The sequence below is a fragment of the Scyliorhinus torazame genome, chromosome 5 (assembly GCF_047496885.1).
Source record: "Scyliorhinus torazame isolate Kashiwa2021f chromosome 5, sScyTor2.1, whole genome shotgun sequence".
In the NCBI taxonomy this organism is placed as follows: Eukaryota; Metazoa; Chordata; class Chondrichthyes; order Carcharhiniformes; family Scyliorhinidae; genus Scyliorhinus; species Scyliorhinus torazame.
The window spans coordinates 245,467,880-245,484,712 of record NC_092711.1 but is presented as its reverse complement, the minus strand read 5'-3'; the positions used below and the strand labels follow the sequence as shown (position 1 = coordinate 245,484,712).

At 48.6% G+C, this 16,833-nt stretch overlaps 1 non-coding gene across 1 annotated transcript; it reads left to right on the top strand.

Annotated features, from left to right (window-relative positions):
- Window positions 1-5,974: 5,974 nt before the first annotated feature.
- trnad-guc (transfer RNA aspartic acid (anticodon GUC)) lies at window positions 5,975-6,046 on the top strand. The gene has a single exon. It is a non-coding gene; the product is annotated as a tRNA-Asp (tRNA).
- Window positions 6,047-16,833: the final 10,787 nt, after the last annotated feature.

The following is a 16,833-nucleotide window of genomic DNA, read 5'->3' as shown; positions in this document are numbered from 1 at the left end:
CCACCGCCTCGCTCGAGTGCCCGCTGGATGCAATGGAGGCCCGCCATAACGTATTGGTCCCACGCTCAGGGTGAAGACCTGCAACCAAGGTGACAAATCCTGCATGGGAGGCACTGGCAGTGGTAGTCAGTGCTACCAGTGCTAGTGAGTGGGGGCCGGTTTAGCTCAGTTGGCTGAACAGCTGGTTAGTGATGCAGAGCGAGGCTAACAGCGCAGCTTCAATTCCTGTACTGGCTGAGGGTATTCATGAAGGCCTGCCTTCTCAGCCTCGCCCTTCACCTCAGGTTAAATCACCACCAGTCAGCTCTCTCCCTCAAAGGGAAAAACAGCCTATGATCAGGCAACTGAGATAGTCGGTGTCACATGAATGACATACTGGGCGAAAATATCTATTTGGGAGACTACATTCTCCCACCGGAGCTGAATTGCACCTGATTTGCGCTCCCACTGTGAGCGCAGATCAGAAAGCGATTCCCAATCCTCAGTCATGCAAATTTTCTTTAAATCTAAATTTAGGGGAACCAATTTTTTTCCAATTCAGGGGCAATTTAGCTTGGCCAATCCACCTACCCTGCACATCTTTTTGGGTTATGGTGGTGAAACCCACGCAGACACGGGGAAAATGTGCAAACTCCACACGGCCAGTGACCCGGGGCTGGCATCGAACCCGGGTCCTCGGCGGTGAGAGGATTAGTCATGCAAATGTATGCATTGCGAGGGATTCCCCGGTTAAATAAACATAGAACGTGGAAAAATACAGCACAGAACAGGCCCTTCAGCCCATGATGTTGTGCCGAACTTTTGTCCTAGATTAAGAACAAATTAATCTACACCCCATCATTCTATCGTAATCCATGTACCTATCCAATAGCTGCTTGAAGGTCCCTAAAGTTTCCGACTCAACTACTTCCACAGGCAGTGCATTCCATGACCCCACTACTCTATGGGTAAAGAACCTACCTCTGACATCCCCCCTATATCATCCGCCATTCACCTTAAATTTATGTCCCTTTGTAATGGTTTGTTCCACCCGGGGGAAAAGTCTCTGACTGTCTACTCTATCTATTCCCCTGATCATCTTATAAACCTCTATCAAGTTGCCCCTCATCCTTCTCCGTTCTAATGAGAAAAGGCCTAGCATCCTCAACCTTTCCTCGTAAGACCTACTCTCCATTCCAGGCAACATCCTGGTAAATCTCCTTTGCAGCTTTTCCAAAGCTTCCACATCCTTCCTAAAATGAGGTGACCAGAACTGCACACAGTACTCCAAATGTGGCCTTATCAAGGTTTTGTACAGCTGCATCATCACCTCACGGCTCTTAAATTCAATCCCTCTGCTAATGAACGCTAGCACACCATAGGCCTTCTTCACAGCTCTATCCACTCGAGTGGCAACTTTCAAAGATCTATGAACATAGACCCCAAGATCTCTCTGCTCCTCCACATTGCCAAGAACCCTACCGTTAACCCTGTATTCCGCATTCATATTTGTCCTTCCAAAATGGTCAACCTCTCACTTTTCAGGGTTAAATTCCATCTGCCACTTCTCAGCCCAGCTCTGCATCCTATCTATGTCTCTTTGCAGCCGACAACAGCCCTCCTCACTATAGACAACTCCACGAATCTTCATATCATCTGCAAATTTACTGACCCACCCTTCAACTCCCTCATCCAAGTCATTAATGAAAATCACAAACAGCAGAGGACCCAGAACTGATCACTGCGGTATGCCGCTCCAGGCTGAATATTTTCCATCTACCACCACTCTCTGACTTCTATCGGTTAGCCAGTTCTTTATCCAACTGGCCAAATTTCCCACTATCCATTGCCTCCTTACTTTCTGCATAAGCTTACCATGGGGAACCTTAGCAACTGTTACTAAAATCCATGTACACTACATCCACTGCTTTACCTTCATCCACGTGCTTGGTCCCCTCCTCAAAGAATTCAATAAGACTTGTGAGGCAAGACCTACCCCTCACAAATCCGTGCTGACTATCCCTAATCAAGCAGTGTCTTTCCAGATGCTCAGAAATCCTATCCCTCAGTACCCTTTCCATTACTTTGCCTGCCACCGAATTAAGACTAACTGGCCTGTAATTCCCAGGGTTATCCCTATTCCCTTTTTTGAACAGGGGCACGACATTCGCCACTTTCCAATCCCCTGGTACCACTCTTGTTGACAGTGAGGACGAAAATATCATTGCCAACGGCTCTGCAATTTAATCTCTTGCTTCCCATAGAATCCTTGGATATATCCCGTCAGGCCCGGGGGACTTGTCTATCCTCAAGTTTTTCAAAATGCCCAACACATCTTCCTTCCTAACAAGTATCTCCTTGAGCTTTCGTCTGTTTCACACTGTTCTCTCCAACAATATGGCCCCTCTCATTCGTAAATACTGAAGAAAAGTACTCGTTCAAGACCTCTCCTATCTCTTCAGACTCAATACACAATCTCTCGCTACTGTCCTTGATCGGACCTACCCTCGCTCTAGTCATTCTCATATTTCTCACGTATGTGTAAAAGGCCTTGGGGTTTTCCTTGATCCTACCCGCCAAAGATTTTTCATGCCCTCTATTAGCTCTCCTAATCCCTTTCTTCAGTTCCCTCCTGGCTATCTTGTGTCCCTCCAGCGCCCTCTCTGAACCTTGTTTCCTCAGCCTTACATAAGTATTCTTCTTCCTCTTAACAAGACATTCAACCTCTCTTGTCAACCATAGTTCCCTCACTCGACCATCTCTTCCCTGCCTGACAGGGACATACATATCAAGGATACATAATATCCGTTCCTTGAACAAGTTCCACATTTCAATTGTGTCCTTCCCTGACAGCCTATGTTCCCAACTTATGCACTTCAGTTCTTGTCTGACAGCATCGTATTTACCCTTTCCCCAATTGTAAAACTTGCCCTGTTGCACGAACCTATCCCTCTCCATTACTAAAGTGAAAGTCTCAGAATTGTGGTCACTATCTCCAAAATGCTCCCCCACTAACAAATCTATCACTTGCCCTGGTTCATTGGGGCAGCACGGTAGCCTTGTGGATAGCACAATTGCTTCACAGCTCCAGGGTCCCAGGTTCGATTCCAGCTTGGGTCACTGTCTGTGCGGAGTCTGCACATCCTCCCCGTGTGTGCGTGGGTTTCCTCCGGGTGCTCCGGTTTCCTCCCACAGTCCAAAGATGTGCAGGTTAGGTGGATTGGCCATGATAAATTGCCCTTAGTGTCCAAAATTGCCCTTAGTGTTGGGTAGGGTTACTGTGTTATGGGGATAGGATGGCGGTGTTGACCTTGGGTAGGGTGCTCTTTCCAAGAGCCGGTGCAGACTCGATGGGCCGAATGGCCTCCTTCTGCACTGTAAATTCTATGAAGTACCAAATCCAATATGGCCTCCCCTCTGGTCGGACAATCTATATACTGTGTTAGAAAAGCTTCCGGGACACACTGCACAAACTCCACCCCATCCAAACTATTTGATCTAAAGAGTTTCCACTCAATATTTGGGAAGTTGGAAGCCACCCATGACTACTACCCTGTGACTTCTGCACCTTTCCAAAATCTGTTTCCCAATCTGTTCCTCCACATCTCTGCTGCTATTGGGGGGCCTATAGAAAACTCCCAACAAGGTGAATGCTCCTTTCCTATTTCTGACTTCAACCCATACTACCTCAGTAGGCAGATCCTCCTCGAACTGCCTTTTTGCAGCTGTTATATTATCTCTAATTAACAATGCAACCTCCCCACCTCTTTTACCACCCTCCCTAATCTTATTGAAACATCTATAACCAGGAACCTCCAACAACCATTTCTGCCCCACTTCTATCCAAGTTTCCGTGATGGCCACCACATCGTAGTCCCAAGTACCGATCCATGCCTTAAGTTCACCCACCTTATTCCTGATGCATCTTGCGTTGAAGTATACACACTTTAACCCATCTCCGTGCCTGCAAGTACTCTCCTTTGTCAGTGTTACCTTCCCCACTGCCTCACTACACGCTTTGACATCCTGAACATCGGATACCTTAGTTGCTGGACTACAAATCCGGTTCCCATTCCCCTGCCAAATTAGTTTAAACCCTCCCGAAGAGTACTAGAAAACCTCCCTTCCAGGATATTGATGCCCCTCTGGTTCGGATGCAACCCGTCCTGCTTGTACAGGTCCCACATTCCCCAGAATGCGCTCCAATTATCCAAATACCTGAATCCCTCCCTCCTACACCATTCCTGCAGCCACGTGTTCAACTGCATTCTCTCCATATTCCTAGCATCGCTATCACGTGGCCCCGGCAACAAACCAGAGATGACAACTCTGTCTGTCCTGGCTTTTAACTTCCAGCCTAACTCCCTAAACTCGTTTATTACATCCACACCCCTATTCCTACCTACGTCATTGGTACCAATGTGCACCACAATTTCTGGCTGCTCACCCTCAACCTTAAGGATCCTGAAGACACGATCCGAGACATCCCTGACCCTGGCACCCGGGCGGCAACATGAATGAAATGAAATGAAAATCGCTTATTGTCACAAGTAGGCTTCAAATGAAGTTACTGTGAAAAGCCCCTAGTCACCACATTCCGGCGCCTGTTCGGGGAGGCTGTTACGGGAATCGAACCGTGCTGCTGGCCTGCTTTCAAAGCCAGCGATTTAGCCCTGTGCTAAACAGCCCCTCCTGTGCTAAACAGCCCCTTCCGGGAGTCTCGCTCGTGACCACAGAATCTCCTATCTATTCCCCTAACCATTGCGTCTCCTATCACTATTGCTTTTCTATTCTCCCCCTTCCCTTCTGAGCCCCAGAGCCAGACTTAGTGCGAGAGACCTGGCCGCTAGGGCCTTCCCCCGTTAGGTCTCCCCCCCAACAGCATCCAAAACGGTATACTTGTTTTGAAGGGGAACGACCACGAGGGACCCCTGCACTGTCTGCCCGTTCGTTTTCTTTCCCCTGACTGTAACCCAGCTACTCTTGTCCTGTATCTTGGGTATGGTTACTTCCCTGTAACTCTTGTCTATTACCTCCTCTGCCTCCCGGATGATCTGAAGTTCATCCAACTCCAGCTCCAGTTCCCTAACACGGTCTTTGAGGAGCTGGAGTTGGGTGCACTTCCCGCAGGTATAGTCAGCGGGGACACCGGTGGTATCCCTCACCTCCCACATCCTACAGGAGGGGCATGCAACTGCCCTAGCCTCCATTCCCTCTTACCTTACAGAATATAGCTGCCCTGTGGACCAACTGGAACTCAGCTCCGACTCTGCTCCCAGTCAGCTGCACTCTCTGTAAACTCCCGGCTCCCTTCACGCTCTTTGAGGAAATGTAGGAAATGAAATGAAAGGAGCACCTTACTCCCTCCTCACCTAACTCCCTCAGTCACCAAACTCTCACTACAGCACTCAAATGCACCCAAATTCAGCACTCAGTGCAAAATGCTGTCAATTTCCAGCTGATCACTTCAAAATCACTCAAGCGTGAAGGGAGGTGATTGAAAAGCACTCTGATTGAAGTGGTTAATGTTTATAAACATTGCGGTTCGGGCACTTCAGAGTTACTCAACCATCAGAGCTACTCAACCGCGGGGCGGCATTGTGGCGCAGTGGTTAGCCCTGCTGCAGCCACATTTAAGCACTCCGCTCCCCGCACATACTCATTCGAGCCAACAAGATGGCAATCCGAAGAGCTGCTCACTGGTTTACAGTTGCGGAGCTCAAGACCCTGCAGGACATGATGAAGGAGAAGTGTCTCCCCCCACCCCCACGCACACAGGAGAAGGCGGCACACAACTGCAGGGAGAGAGAGAGAAGATTGAAGGGACTTGTGACCCCTCACATTTCTTGGAATGGTCTCTAGATGGTGCTCAAGCTTATCTGGCTTTTTAATGCTTTCACTGGCAGCACTTGTAGGCAAATCAAGCATTTCAGTCTTTCTTCTGATTTGATTGACATACCCGTGAACCGGTATTAAAAGAAATCATCAAAAAAGTTCCTCGTTAGTATAGTGGTTAGTATCCCCGCCTGTCACGCGGGAGACCGGGGTTCAATTCCCCGATGGGGAGAGTTTGTACCTTACCAGAAAAAAATTGGGAATTAATTTTAGGGCAGCACGGTAGCCTTGTGGATAGCACAATTGCTTCACAGCTCCAGGGTCCCAGGTTCGAGTCCGGCTTGGGTCACTGTCTGTGCGGAGTCTGCACATCCTCCCCGTGTGCGCGTGGGTTTCCTCCGGGTGCTCCGGTTTCCTCCTACAATCCAAAGATGTGCGGGTTAGGTGGATTGGCCATGCTAAATTGCCCTTAGTGTCCAAAATTGCCCTTAGTGTTGGGTGGGGTTACTGTGTTATGGGGATAGGATGGAGGTGTGGACCTTGGGTAGGGTGCTCTTTCCAAAAGCCGGTGCAGACTCGACGGGCCGAATGGCCTCCTTCGGCACTGTAAATTCTATGATGATTTATAAACATGCTTTCTAGCTTTTTGTTTCTCATTTGCAGAAGAGTCCGAAAGCTTGCTTGCTGGAGGTGCAAACTCTGCTAGAAAAAATTGTCCAAGGCGTGACCTGCAAGGAATTATTCAATTGTCGTCAACCTGTTCAGTTGCCGATCAAAGAAGCACCATGTCAATGAGTGTTTGGGAAATTTATGTGTGCAGAGGCTACTTCCTGGCCTCACCCTCTCATCACTAACCTCCAAGTGCAGTATGCCCTCCTTTCCCCACTTACTGTTCCTCCAATCAGGATTCCCGTTGGGCTGCCTCTGGTCCCATCCCCCCAGTGAAGCGGGAAAAAAGCAGTTGTGTGTGTGCATCATGGGACCTCAGAGCCAGTCCCAGGACATGGCCTCCACTCCATAGGCACCATTGCAGTCTCAGACATTGTGACCCCAAAGCTTTGTCCCACAATCCCATTGAGGGTCCCACCATTAGGAAGCCTTGCCCTATAACACTAACATAGGCCCTGAGCAAGATTACTGGGCACTTTCTCAAACAGGCTATGTGTTGCAGACCAGGAAAATTTAGAAGAGAAAAAAAACAAAACTCACAAAAATATATACTAACTTTAATATAATTACCAAAAATCACTGTGGCAATAGATTATCATTATAATGCTCCCTTGTAAACATAGTGTAACATGTGCTATATAAATATGAGTAATACTAAAATGTTCTTGCAATTCTCCACTACAGTATATTTTCTTCTTTAGGTCAACTGTATAACTGTGCAAATAATAGTAAGTAATCAAAGTATATTCATTTGTGACTATCTAAATCACTATTATTACCCAAACCTAACCATATCCCAATCGAACCAATGTAATATCATCTAACCTAACACTTCAGTCTGACATTCAAGCAACCAAATCTACCAACTCTTTCTAGTTATCCTAACTACACAATGTTTTCCTTACACAAGGAACACTTTACAAATAAGTTGTATCGCATCAGAACCTTCTTTCATTCTAACCTATTCAGCCTCACTTTAACCATGCTTACCAAACTAAAACCTTTCCTTATCATAACCCGGGGCGAGTTGCTCTCCCGCCAGAGCTGAATTGCATTGGATTGGCACTCCCACTGGGAGCGCAAATGAGGAAGTGATTCCCAATCCTTGCATGGCAAGGATTGAGAGGGATTCCCTAGAAACTCAAGCCATCAGGCCACCATTTTAAGCGGACAGCCTGATAACGAGGTCCGGCAGCTGGCCACCCCTCCCCAACCGCATCGCAATCCAGTCCCCCGCACCCGGCAGTACAATTCAGCCTTGGGTTACCTCTAGGGGCAGGTGGAAGGTCCCTTTATTTGGGGGTCTTGGTGGGGGTCTCTTTATATAGAGGGTCTCTTTTGGGTGTGGGGGAGGAGGCAGATCTGGTGGGGATGGGGTTGTCAGGTCTTGCATTGTGGGGTTGACTGGGTGGCCCTCAGATGGTCTTTGGGGGCAACTCCATTAACGAGTTACCCCCTTTGCCCACCATGAGGTCCACTGTGTCAGGGCCATACTTATCAATAGCAGTAGTGATTTTCACCCACGTGATTCCCGGCTCAGAGGATTGGAAAATGAAGCGGGTCCAGAAAATATGGGGTGGGATTCTCCGTCCCGCCAGCCCCATTTTCCAGCAAGGCGTGCCCCAGCCAGTCGCGGGATTCTCCGTCGCCGCAGCCGGCTAATGGGTTTCCAATTGTGGCCACCTCCACGCCGTCTGGAAACCCGTTTGCGTGAGTGCGCTGTCGGCGAAGCGGAAGATCCCGTCAATGGAGAATCCCGCAGATGGTGTCTGGCCCACTAAGTGGATGCAAATGAGTCTCAATGGCCCATTTGCATCCTCCTGCTGGCGTGGGCGCGTACCTCGATCCCGCCGCCAGTGGGGGCTCGGAGCATTGGAAACAGAATGGCGCCCGGTGTTGTTCCCTTTTTTCCACTACCATGTGATTCTCCACCTCACCGGGAACTCCACTACCAGCGGAGCGAGATGGAGAATTTCGCCCCCCCCCCCTCAGCTAACTGGCCATCCTCATTCAGAACGGAACTAACATCTGGGCAATCTTAAATATGCAATTAACAGCAAAAATTACTTGTGCATTTTAATAATTTCTAAAAGCAATAAGTCTTTTTTAAGAAATCTTGTGACAAATCCTATGAGGATTGTTGAATCTTCAAAATGCATGAATGCAGTCATTTCCTAAAGTCTATTTTTCATTTTTACAGTACGTTTAGTTCACTGTGGTACCTGTGAGACCAGGGATGTGGCCTGTCAATCTGAAAGTAAGTCTGTTCAAAGAAATACTTTAAACACAACACAAAACTGTTAGTTCAACTGTATCCTCCAAGGCTCTGACCTTATCATTTATTTCTATGTACGGGGGCTAGTGGCATACTGGTAACGTCATTGGACTGATAATCTAGATGTCCAGGCTAATCCTCTGGGGAGATGGGTTCCAATCCCAGCACATTTAATTCCATTACAAGGCTGGGATTCAAAGCTAGTCTCAGTAATGATGACCATGAAGCTATTTCAATTGTCATAAAAATTTATCTGGATATCATTAATGTCGAGTAGGGAAGGAAATCTGCCATCTTTAACTGGTCTGGCCTACATGTGATTCCAGACCCACAGCAATGCGGTTGACTCTTAACTTCCCTCTCAAATGGTCTAGCAAGCCACTCAATTCAAGAGCAATTGGGCATGGGCAACAGATGTTAGCCTTGCCAGCAGCACCCATCCATGAAAGAATAATTTTTTTAAATAATGTTTTATTAATCTCTTCTGTTTGTAAGTTTTCTTATAATCAGTTTCAATCCTCCTCACTGGCTGGTGCATTTCTTGACATCAGGACAGTAACATCTTGTAATTCAATTTGTTAGGAAAACAAAGATAGTTTTAAGGGCTATATATTTGTATTGGTAAGCATTAGAAATAAGGTATAGTTTTAAATGGGTTTAATTTAATGTTTCTGTGTAAGGTAGGGTAAACCTAAAGTTAGATTCATGATGGAAAAAGATGTTTTATGTGTGGAGGTTGGTTCAGTTGCAACTGTGCTTCTGTTGTGCTCAGGGTTACAGTGTGAAAAGTAAACGAGCATGCAGAAGCATGTGGGCATTGCTGAGAAACTAGGCCCTTTTAAGGTAGAAAGGCTTTTTGAATTTAGTTTTAACTGAATATGTTTGCAGTTGAAGATAGGACAACGGGGAGTAGGCATCACTCAACTCTGCCAGGAAAAAACAAGCTGGACAGGACAATGGAGCTGCAAAAAGGAAGACTTCCCAAAGAAGTAGATACAGTCCAGATAACCAGGGAATTGGGACACAAAGAATGTCTTAGGAAGACTGAAGTTAAGAGAATAGAGACCAATGCATTGTTCAGGGGAAGTCAAAGGGAAAGGCAGACAAAGTATCGTTAGTGACAGAGACAACTGCAGTAATCAGATTAAAGTGGAAAATCAGATTTCAGAGGTAAATCAAAACTTTGATTCCATCTTAATAGAGTCTGAGAATCAATAGTTAAAGCAATTGTGAACAGTTTGTACAACAGTCAAGACAAAGAAATTCATATGCAATATCGCACACAAGACCTACGGGGTGGGAATGCTTGGCTTCCGCCTGCTCCTTGCGGAATATGAGCTCCCCAGCTAGGGGTGGGGTATTTCAATTCTCAGAGTATATAAGATTGGTCAGTAAGGCACCAACCAAGCAGGAACCTGGTAGGGCTCTACTGGCAAGTGTGTATATCGTTAGTAAATAAAACTTAGTTCTTATTTTTACTCGGTGTGGACTCCCCATGTTCTTATTAAACTGGCGACGAGGAATAAACTGCTTTGCTGTCGATGCTGGGACCTTACTCAGCAATGGCTTGCGATCGGTGATGATGAAAAAGTGGCGGCCAAAGATCTATTGATGAAAGCGCCTTACACTGAATATGACCTCCAGACCTTTGACGATCTGGGCATATTTTCTTTCGTCCGCAGCCAGCGTCCAGGAGTCACAAGTGGTCAGGGCCATAGTACTTTCAATGGGACAGAACTGCCCCAATGTCATACAGTGAAGCATTGCACATGATGTACAACAGTTTTGAGGAGTCAAAATGTATCAACACCCCTGAAGAAGACAACCGCCACTTCAGCTTGTTAAACATCGCATCCTGGGCCTTGCCCGAAGTCCATGGTTGGCACTTTTTCAAAAGTAAGTGGAGGGGTCGAGGATGGTAGACAAATTCGGAATAAAGCGCCCATAATAATTAACTAATCCAAGAAAAGAGCGAAGTTCCATGGCATCTCTCAGAGCAGGTACCTTCTCGGCGACCGGGTGTAGGCCATCTCAGTCCACCCGCTATCCCAAATATACCCCTTCTTTTGCGTGCAACACGCACTTCATGCAGCGCAGGTTGACCCCATATTCAGAAAACTGCATCCGTGCCGCTTCAAGGTTCTGCAAATGTTTTGTTCTGTGGCCCCTGTGAATTGCACATCGTCCAAGTAAACCCAATGCACGGCAATCCGCGCAGGATGTTCTCCATGACGCAATGGAAGACTGCGCATGCCAAGGAGACTCCAAACAGAAGCCAGGTGTACTCATAGAGTCCCTTGTGCGTATTAATCGTGTCATACTTTCGTGAGGATGCATCAAGCTCCAGCTGCAGATAAGCGTTGCTCATGTCCGATTTTGTGACACAGATACCGGCCAATGTTGCATATAAATCCTCGATGCTTGGGAAAGGGTAACAGTCCTATCTCAAAGACATGTTCGCTGTCTCTGCAGTTGTGGACTCTTATCCAGCTTCATGATGACGACCACCAACACCGCCCAATCTGCGAAGCGCACAGGCTGAATAATGCCCAAACATTCTAAATGCTGAAGTTCTGTCTCACCCTTCTCCACTATAGCATAGGGAATAGGGGTGGCAGGAAAATATCAGGGTTGGGCTTCCTGGTCTATTTGCATTTTAACCGCGGATCCTTTAATGGTACCCAAACCAGGCTGTAGAACCTCGGGAATTTGCTCAGTACCAAGCACAAACCACCAGACTCCACTTGGAGGATATGCTGCCAATCCAACTCAACTGCAGCCGGTGTAGTCAATCGTGCCCCCAAAAGCTAGGGCCGTTTCCTTGCATAACAGTGAGGGAAGGCGCACTGACTGGAGCCCATAAACCACTGAGTGAGGGTGGACCCCACAATATTTAGTTGTTGCCTGTATAAGTGGCCAGACAAGCCGTTGTGTCAGCCAGAGACAAAGCATGCAGTCCTTGTTTGATGAGATCAAAAGTGCTCCGCACCACTAAGAAACAGCCACTTATGTTTCCAGCTCCATTTGGAGCATATGACCATTTACTTGTGTCAGAACGCGAATGGAGGCCACATGGTGCTGCCAAACAGTTCAGCTGCATCCCAGCCTCATCCTTGACCTCCTGGGTCATCCAGATGCAAGGCCCGGCTCTGGGGCTGACGCCTATCTCGACCGGGGCACCTGGAACGCTAGCCTTCCTGCTGCTGGTGCATAGGCCTTGACCGACCTCCACATCTAGCACACAGCTCCTTCAGCCAAGTCCGGAGACTTCGCATGTCTTGGCGGCCGGCTCTTCCGCCTGAGGCGCAGTGGCATTCGATCCAGGCCGTGGGGATACCACATTAGGGGGGGTCTGCAGCACATGTTGAAAAGTTAGAAGACTTCACCAAAAACCTTTTCTCAGTTTCCATATTATTGATACCGCAGACCAAGCGATCACGGAGCACAACAGACAAACCTCGGCTATCTTCTGTAGCTGAGACACAAACTCGGTGACAGACTCATCAGTGGAACTCTCTGCCGTATTAAAGAGATAATTTTGAGCGATCATTGACGGGGTTGGGTTAAAGTGCTGCGCCACAAGTGTCTTGAGCTCGTCAAATGTTCATTGACGGATACGTGGGACTCCGGATCATCCTGAACGTATGCGGTCTACAGCCCAACAACAGAATGATCACCTGGCGCTCTTTCTCTGTGATAATTTTGGCTCGAAAGAAATAATGCATTCATTCAGATATTGGTTCCAGTCTTCAACACCAGCGTCAAATGCATTCAACTGCCCAAACAGAGGCATGGCGAATAAAAGAAATCCAAACCTGAGTCCAGAAAATCAGGGAGGTAGCTCAGCTGAGTATGTTGCAGTGTTTACTCCTCGTCGCCAGTTTAAAAAGGACACGGGGGTCCACACCGACTAAAAATAAGAACAATATTTTATTTACAAAGATATATGTATAAACTTGCCAATAGAGCCCTTCCGGGTTCCTGCTAGGTCGCTGCCTTATTGGCTGACCTTATATACTGGGTATTGAGTATTGAGATATCCTGCCCCTAGCGGGGGGGCTCATACTTTGTAGGGAGCATGGGGAAGACCAGCATTCGCACCCCGTAGGTCCTGTGCGGAATATTACAGAATACGTGGGGCGTCACGGTGGCACAGTGGTTAGTACTGCAGCCTCACAATGCCAGGAACCCGGGTTCAATTCCGACCTCGGGTGACTGTGTGGAGTTTGCACGTTCTCCCCGTGTCTGTTTGGGTTTCCTCCGGCTTCTCCGGTTTCCTCCAACAGTCCAGGTTAGGTGGATTAGCCATACTAAATTTCCACTTAGTGCCCTAGGATGTGCAGGTTAGATGGGGTTGTGGGGATAGGGTGGGGGAGTCGGCTGAGGTAGGCTGCTCTTTCAGTGGGTCGGTGCAGACTCGATGGGCCAAATGGCCTCCTTCGGCACTGTAGTGATTCTATGAATCACCTTTCTTTGTGCTAGATATGACTCTAGACAGTGAAGACCACAAACCCCACCTCACCATGTCCAACCTCTACCCACAACCCCATTGATATCAGGACTGCTTAATGCCGCAGTCAGTCAAATGCTGCCTACGTTGTCACCCCCATCTCACCTCTGGAACTCAGCTTTTTGTCCACATTTGAACTACGTCTGAAATGAGGTCAGGAGCTAAATGGTCCTGGTGGAACCCAAATTGAGCACCAATAAGCAGATTATTGATGAATAAGTGCTGTTTGGTAACTGTCATGTTAGTGACAGAAATAATTATTTCCATCACTTTGCTCATGATTCACATTAAATATTTGGGCAGTAATTGACCTGTCTGAATTTCTCATGCTTTTTGTGAACAGAATTATCTCTGCAATTTTCCACTCTATCAGCTAGATGCCAGTGTTGTAGCTGTAACAGCAGTAATGGGACGGCTTGCCTTGTGAAAAGTTACCTTGGGCGGGACTTTCTGTCAGCCAATGCAGAATTGCGAGCAGGCGGAGAATATGGTGTCCGCCGAAAATCGAGGTTGGCACCGGGCGCCCAATGGAATGCCATGCTCCTGCACCTCAATAGCACCGTCAATGCGGACCATGGCACGCGCCGGCACAGGAATGCAAAACGTGCAGCAACATGCATTAACATCTCATTAACGGGACTAACCCAGTACTATCCGGCCTCCTGCGATGCTCCGGCCCTGCCAAGTGGAAGTGCCGAGGGCAAGATTCACTTGTGGTATTTGAAATCGGGAAACAGGTGCCATGGCTGCTAAGGGGAAGAGAGAGGAGGAGGTAGGTAAAGTCCCCAAAAACGCAACGGTGGGCTGACAGTTATGCCGCTGGCTGGGGAGCATCTACCAGGGCCAGGGGGAGTAGCGGGGAGCGCCAAGGAATGGGCCATGGGGTCGGGGTGTCCCTGGGGACCATGGCCTTCAAGGCAGCCATCTGGCTGCACACCCCACTGACTGCCCATTGTCCCGTAAATATGCAGAGCATCACCGGCTGTCTGAATTAACCCCCCTCCCAGGCCACCCTCCTAAGAGCCACAGACCCCAGACAACCCTCAATGTGATGGCCGTGGTCCAGCGCAACCCATGACCCACCAGGAGTTGGCACACCCCAGTGCACCCATCCGAGGTGTTGCCCCACTGCAGGGTAGCAGGGGAACCGCAGAGCGTGCCTCGACCGGCGGATACATGCACCGTGGCTGTTGGCACCCAACCTGGTACGCTGCCCCTCACAGGGCAGACGACCCTTCGGTGACGCCCTGCCTGCCCATTATGCTCCTATCCCCATCCAACCTGCCTCCAGAGAAGTAGGCACAACTGATGTGCAACATAAAGGACCCATAGCGCATTGTAGCTACGGTCCCAACAGGTGCCCACCCCCCCAGCCGAGCCCCATCTGTGGGCCCTACCTGCACGCGTGACTCCAAGCACGGTGCCGGTGGCCCCCTGCATCCACACACTCCCTTCCCCCCCACACACACAACCGTGTGCCACCCTGCTGGCGAGATATCACACAACCTCCCATGAAGGACCCCCACAGTAGACCCCATACAAGGGTGCAGAAAAGGGGCCAGAGAACGTACCGCTGGCTGTGTAGCGCCCTTAACCCCCTGCAGATAATGGGGTTCGGTATCCAATCAGGAATGGTTAGCATCTGCCTGGCCGTGGCGGCCCTTGTGGACGCTCTGTGGCTGCTCGGGGAGGGCTATGCAGAAAAGCCTAGAGAAGCAGGGGCCAACTGGTGAGGATGGAGAGCTGGCGGGCAACAAGCCGAAGAGGAGGTGGGAAGGAGGTGCGGTATTAGGCCTCGTGTATACCAGCAGTGCCTGTCATTGAAGGACCTGCCTGACCGAGTATGTTGCCGAAGACCCCGTCTGAGCAGGGGTACTGTATGGCATATCTGCCGAATCCTGGTGCATCTGGATCCGCGAGGGTATGGAGGAGGACACCTGCTTTAGTGGCTGCCAAGGTGACGATCTCACTTGCGCCACGTCCTTCCAGGCGCCGAGTGTGAACCTGTCCGGGATCTCCCAGACCTCGGTGTTTAGGTGCATTCCTGCCGTAATGGAGGCCCTATATGTCCGGGCAACACGATACATCAACTTCAAAATAGACCAAGCCCACCAGGTTGAACCGGTAGCAGGATTTGCCGCAATCGCTGGGGTGCTGCAAGTCGGGGGGGGGTGATCTACGGGATGCATGTCCCCTCAAGGGCACCGGCGCATGAGGAGGTGCCCTTCACAAACTGGAAGGGTTACACTGCCTCAATGTGCCGTTGGTGTGTGACCCATTGTGATTGGGACAAGCTCTGGAGCGCCATTGCAATGTCCATGTGGCCCTGGTACATGGCTGCCTGTGACAGGGCCGCCCTTTCCTCTGCCTCAGCTACAGTCCGCACAATGTACCCCAGGCCTTGGACATCCTGACCCATGGCCGATACCTTCACACCCAAAGCCTGCACTGTGGATGTCATCGTCATCGTCCCCTCCCCCCACCCGTGCAGTATTGGTCTGGGTGGAACTCATGGTCGACACCGCCTCCTCCAACTGCACCTGCAGGTGCTGGATAGTTGCTGACACCCCCTCATGTAGAACCATAGAATCATAGAATTTACTGTGCAGATGGAGGCCATTCGGCCCATCAAGTCTGGGCAACAGCTATAGCAGGTGCACCACAATCTCCTGGCTAAAAAGAATACTAAATGACAATGCTTCACACTCCATTTCTTCTGCTTGTCAACCTCTTGCTAACACTGTTTGTGGGCTCTCTCCCTTTCAGCACACATATTGGTGTAGACTTTGATCTGTTGGGTGTTCTAGATCACATACAGGTCACCAACACTTGAAGTAGTGCAACACTATTTTATTAAAAGGTTAACTATTTAAACATACTTGAACTGTGGGTAAATACGATACCAGCTTTAACTAAAGACCTTTGTCTTGTCCTAACCAGTTGGTGCACTCAGCACATGGTGAATGTCTGTGTTGCAGGCTGTGAGCTCTGTGCTCCGAGCTGGCTGCTACTAGAATGAGCGGGAACTCTCCTGTCCCCTGTCTTTATAGTGCGTGTGCTCTCACTGGTGATTGGCTGCGGTGTTGTGTGTGTTGATTGGTCCCACTGTGTGTCCATCAGTGTGTGTCTGCACCATGATATACTGGTGTATATTATGACAGACTTTAGCATGACCTGATGAACAAGGGTAGTCGATCATCTGTAATCCTATTGAAAATGACTAATTTGTCTATTGGCACCCCAATTCAAAGTATTTCTGTCATCAAATCACCAAAACTAAATTTGTGAGACAGTTCTTGATATAGTTGTTTCCAGATTCATTTATTTTTCTGTCACCCAACATGCAAAAATAAAAGAAAATCTTAGGTGCAGTGGTTGTCAGTGCACCAACAAAGAGACACACATATTTAAGCATTCCTGCAAGGTGGAAATATTTTATTTTGTAAGTGTGACAGTCATTTTGCTCCTGATGTAACAGTTGTGCATCCTTATAATTCCTTCTGATTATCATAGCAAATCACAGAACAAAGCGAGGAATACGTTTTACAGTTGGAAAAATCAAATT